Raw genomic sequence first — 5,984 nt, forward strand, 5'->3', positions numbered from 1 at the left:
GTTATATGAGTGTCATATACTTTCTCATGTGGCTATTAGTATGACTACTAGTCCTTGGACCTGAAGTCACCATGGATCCCTACATAAGGAGTTACGTACTTTGGCTTCGTCAAACGTCACCCGTAACTGGGTGGACTCTAAAGGCGATTACTGGGTATGTAACAAATTATGCAGAGGGATGTGAGTGATGTAGATGGGATCTATCCCTCCTATATGATGGGAGTGACATCGATATTCTTAATAGAGTGAGACCACTAAGTGCATGGTCATGCCCAAATGAGTCAATATGAGATGTTGAGTTCATTTGATTGAGTGAGTCTACTTGGAGTTCAAGATTTAGATTGATTAGAGGATGACACGGTCTATGCCTCACATTGATCAATGTAGATGTCTAGGATAGAAGGACATTGTCATATATTGTGAGGAGTCACAATTAGTAGTCACAAGGTGATGTTGGATCTCAACATTCTTGTAACTTGGGTAGTAATGATGTGTTGCTAGATACCGCTCATTACTTATGCTTCTAAATGGGTTTAGGAGCATTACCAATATTACAAGAACCTATAGGGTCACACACAAAGGGAAATTAGATGGAGATTAGATTCATTTGATGAACCTAAAGGATTAGGTTCATATGATGAACCAAATTGGATTAAGAGTAATCTAAATTAGACTAATTGAGTTGGACTCAAGTTGGTTCATGTGTTAAGTGAGTCTAATTTGGACTTAGACTCATTTAATTAATTTAATTCAATGAATAGAGATTCATTAAATTAAAATTGACTTGAACCAATGGTTAGATTAAATCAACCAAGGGAGAGAAGTGGTCAAGTTTGACTTGACTTAAGTAGGAAGATTAAGAGTCAAGTTTTGACTTGACTTTGACTTGACCAATGTTACATCATCAAGGCTTCTTCATTTGGTCAAGTTTGACTTGACCAAATGCCACCTCATGGAGGAGATCAAGAGACTTGACTCTTGATATTCCATGGGGGTTACAAGCCATTATGTGGCCGGCCACCTTTAGTGTGGATGAGATTTGGTTTTTTCATTCAAGGCATTCAACTCATCTTCTTTCTCAAGCTCTCAACCTTTCTCCCTCTCCTCTCTTGGCCGAACCTTACAAAGGTGCTAGCACACCTTTGTGTTAGGTTTCTCCACCTATTTGTTCATGTGGATACTTCTAGAGGGTTGTACACTTGACAACCTCGAGATCCGACATCACAAGGACTAGCGGGATTGCGAAGGGCTTCGCATCAAGGGTAAAATCCCCAACAAGGAATAGTAATAAAAATAGTAAATAAAGAATAGTTGTGTAATTATATATTAAAAAAATAAAGTGAGATATCAATTTCAAAAACTAAGGAGCCTCATTTTTTTTAAAAAAAATTACCCTTATCTTTTTGACTCTATGAGATTTGAAAGCCTAAAATTCTTATATGTTTTTTCATCGAATTCAAAGCCAATGGTTGAGAAAACGTTAAGTGATGAGTGTTGGGATACTTCAGAGCTAAGAGAGATTAATAGCTCGTTTGTTTCGATGATGATGATTTACAATAGAATATTTGAAGTAAACTCCTCTAATGCTAACAAGATGGATTTATTTGGTATCCACCTCAAATGAAGTGACTAATTCATGGATCAGACCCTCTCTCACATATCCACTATCAAAACACTCTGGAGGTGGAGAAGCCTCGTACAAACTCACACACAAAAATACAAGAAGAATAATAAGAAGAAGCTAATACAATATAAAATCTTACAAGATTTATAATAAATGAAACCCTAACTTCTTACTTTTTGCTTGTAAACACCTCTTGATCAACTTGGAAATGCAGCAATACTTTTCTTTAAGTCTCTAAGAACTAGTGTTGAGCGGTAAAAAATTTGTCGTGAGAGCTCTAATGAAATAGTGCACGAAAAACCCTTTTCTAGGGTAACCGTTGGTGCCTTAATCAATTAATAATATCTTTAATCGATTACCACATCAACAACCTGCATAACGGCTACTTTTCTGAAGCTTAATCGACTATCCAATTGATTAAGCCTTCCTAATCGATTAGGAAGCTTTCTGTTCGTGCGAGAATTAGTCGTAAGCGATTAAGCCTTCCTGCTTAATTGCTTACTGTAGCTTCTGTTTCTCATAGAAACAACCTTAATCAATTAACCTAATCGATTACCCTAATCAATTCAGCTTCATTCTATTTTTCACAGAAACAGCCTTAATCGATTAAGGATTGTTGAATCGATTATCCTAATCGATTCAGCTTCATTCTGTTTCTCACAACTTTAAGCTTAAGTGATTACCCTTTTATCTTAATCATTTAACACATGTTGTAATCTATTAACCTAATCGATTACCAAATCCTAACTTCTAAACCTAAGTCTAGGGTTCCCTTCACCCAACATCCGATCAACCATGACATGTTGAGGCTTCTCATTGCCTAGCATCTGGTCAACCTTGACCTGTTGGGACTTCTCCACCAAGTGTCTGGTCAATCCTTTTGTTGGTGTAATTTTCTTAGGTCAATGTTGACCAGTTTGACTAAGCTTGAGTTATTTCAATCTTGAGTCATGATATTTTATTTTCAATGTTTGACAATATATGAAGATTACAAGTGCAATTATCCGTATGGGAAGATTGTTGGTGCAATTCCCCATTGGTCAAGCTTTGACAAGTTTTGTGTGAAGAAAAGTCAAGTAGGTCAAGGTTGACCGGATACTTGACTGGAAAGTCTCAACTGGAGGTTAGGCAAGGACAAGTCCAACAGAAAAGTTGGCAGAAGAAGAACATCCAAGTGGGTCAAGAATTGACCAGACACTTGGTGTGAGAGTCCTAGTAAGTGAAGCTAGGCAGAAGAAAAATTCTGGTGAGTGAAGCCAGGCAGGTGAAAGTCCTGGTGAGTGAAGCCGCAATAGAAATCTTGGTGAGTGAAACTAGGTGAAAGCCCTAGTGAGTGAAGGTAGACAGATGAGAAGTCCTAGTGAGTGAAGTCAGACATGTGGAAATTCAGGTGGGTCAAGGTTGACTGGGCACTTGGTGTTTGGAAGTCCAAGTAGATCAAAGGATTGATCATTGCACAAGGAGAAAAAGTCTAAGTGAGTCAAGGAATTGATCAGATACTTGGTGAGGAAGCCTCAGCAGATCAAGGTTGACCAGATGCTAGGCAAAAATAAGTTTCAACAGGTCAAAAGTTGACCGAATGTTGGGTAAAGAAACCCTAGACTTCGGTTGAGAAGTTAAGGTTTGGTAATCGAGTAAGGTAGTCGATTAGCATAGCTTAAGCGACTAAGTTAATCGCTTAAGCTTGGAATTGCAAACAAGGTTCTTTAATCGATTGGTGCAATCGATTAAGACACCGTGAGCTATTAGGGTAATCATTTACGGTGACTTTTGCTTCGAACAGAATGGTTCTGTTCGAAGCTTAAGCGATCAAGTTAATTGCTTAAGCTATTTCTCGCGATCGAACGGAATATTACTAAATCGATCTGGCTAATCAATTTAGCAAGACCTAATCAACTGGGGTAGTCGATTAAGATTGAAAATATAGCCGTTTATGTAGGTTGCTGACGTGGAAATTGATTAAGGGGATTCTTAATCGATTAAGGCACCAATGATAACCCTAAAAAAGATTTCGAGCACTGTTTCAGCATGCTCTTCACTTCATCTTCTTCGCCAGTTCTTGGAAGCTTAGGGTTGAGATGTTGCTGCACTTCCAAGCTTCAAGAGAAGTCAAAGCAAGAAAAACTCAAGGAATTCAAGGTTTAAAATGTTAGTAAATTTGTATTTACATTTAATTCTTTGTTTCGAGTTGTATTTTCTTGTTCTTGAGTTGTAAGAGGTTTCTCCACCTCCGACTTATTTCTGAGAAGGAGTTGTTTTTATACTGGAGAGTGTGTCGTGTGTGGATCCTTGGATTAGTCACCTTTTCTTGAGGTGGATACCAAGTAAATCCATATTGTTAGCATTGGGGAGCTTTGTGTCAAGTTTATCTACTGCAACATCATCATCGAAGCGAAGCGAGAAGCTATTCACCCCTCCTCTAGCTCCGAAGTGTCCTAATACCTTTGACCCACTTGAACTTTTTTCCTCATGCCAAGTGTTCTGTCAATCTTGACCCACTTGGATTTATCATCTCATGAAAGTATCTAATCAGCCTTGACCCACTTGAACTTCCAATCATCAGGTGTTCGGTCAACCTTTCACCCACCTGGATTTTCAACTACCTGACTTCACTCACCAGGACTTCCTCACTGTCTAGCTTCACTCATTGGGGATTTTCACCTAGCTTCACTCATTAGGGATTTTCACCTAGCTTCACTCACTAGGACTTTTCATCACCTAGCTTCACTCACTATGATTTCCATCTGCCTAGCTTCATTCACTAGGATTTTTCACCTGGTTTCACCCATCAAGACTTTCATCTACCTAGCTTTACTTACTAGGATTTTTCACCTAACTTCACTCACCAGAATTTTCCAACTGCCTAGCTTCACTCACTAGGATTTTTCACCTGATTTCACTCACCATAATTTTCCATCTACCTAGCTTTACTCACTAGGACTTTTCAACTGTCTAGCTTCATTCACCAGAACTTTCACACCAAGTGTCCGATCAACATTGACTCACTTAGATTTTTTTTTCTTCTGCCAATCTTCCCGTTGGTTTGCCCTTGCCTAACCTCTAGTTAGACTTCCCAGTCAAGTATCTGGTCAATCATGACCTACTTGACTCTTCTTTACATTAAACTGATCAAACCTTGATCAGAGGGGAAGTGCACCAATAATCTCCCCAAATGAACAATTGCACCTACAATCTCTATATATTGTCAAACATCAAGACTCAAACTTGAGCCAATTCAAATTTAGTTAAATTGGTCGACCTTGGTCTATGAAAATTGCACCAACAATGAAAAGATGAAAAAATAGTTAAAAGTTTTAATAAAATATTTGACAGAAAATTAAAATAGTCTTTTCTTGTGCAGCAAAGTGATTATACCCATCCTAAATACCCTATTCAAATTATACAAAGGGAGGATTGATGGCTAGAGGATAGAAGGGGATGTCATATATATAAAGAGAGGTAAATCATGAAGTCAACATATAGTTGACCATCAATTGACTAGTTGCTGAAAGAATTTTTTTTTTCCAAAAGTATGCGTCTATCAAAAATTAATCTCTTATCCCATTATAATAAAACTGTCACCCTCTAATCAATTAGACACCCCATAAGGAGGTCTTTTCTTTTATCCATATTAGTCATCATATACACACGTTGTATGTGTAATATAATGCATAAATACACGTAACTTAGTGTCTCATATCCATAAATTGAACTTGGTAAGGGGGTCTTACCCATAAATTGAACTTGATAAAGGTGTGTCAAACCCATGCAGTAGTACAACGTAAGGGGACGCTCGAAAATCTCAAACTCTCTCTCATAAAAAATTAATTTATTTTTTTTATCAGATATTAAACTGATAAAAATAAATATTACATTTGATCTTAGCTAAAAGGTCGAAAAAGATATATTTTCTAACATCATTGATCCAAGATATTTATAAAAATTTCTTCCCTCGTGATATTATCAATAAACCTACAAATATAAGACTAAAGAGAATCATGACTAAAAAAAGAACATTAACAAAGTTTTATTTTAAACTTCATTAAAATTAATTAATAATGATCCAGATTAATAATAATAATAATAATAATAATAATAATCTTCTGATAACTGAGTGTCATCTTTTAAAAATTATTAAAATATTATTTTACACTATCTTTAAAGTGGTTCTGTACAATCTATAAATTTTATTTTATATTTTATTTTGTATTTCCTTTTCTTTGCTTTTCTTACTTTTTCTCATCTAATTAGCTACAAAATAAAAAAAAATCGATTTTTTAGTTTTATTTTTTCTTTTTAATTTTTATTTCCTATTCATGTTTTTAAAAAAATAATGAACATAAAAAAAAATAAGAAAAAT

General features: G+C 36.0%; 1 pseudogene; it reads right to left on the reverse strand.

The window, feature by feature from the left end:
* Positions 1 to 5,372: 5,372 nt before the first annotated feature.
* LOC121978994 lies at positions 5,373 to 5,530 on the reverse strand (annotated as a pseudogene).
* Between the last annotated feature and the right edge of the window lie 454 nt (positions 5,531 to 5,984).

This window comes from Zingiber officinale, chromosome 4B (genome assembly GCF_018446385.1).
Source record: "Zingiber officinale cultivar Zhangliang chromosome 4B, Zo_v1.1, whole genome shotgun sequence".
Taxonomy (NCBI): domain Eukaryota; kingdom Viridiplantae; phylum Streptophyta; class Magnoliopsida; order Zingiberales; family Zingiberaceae; genus Zingiber; species Zingiber officinale.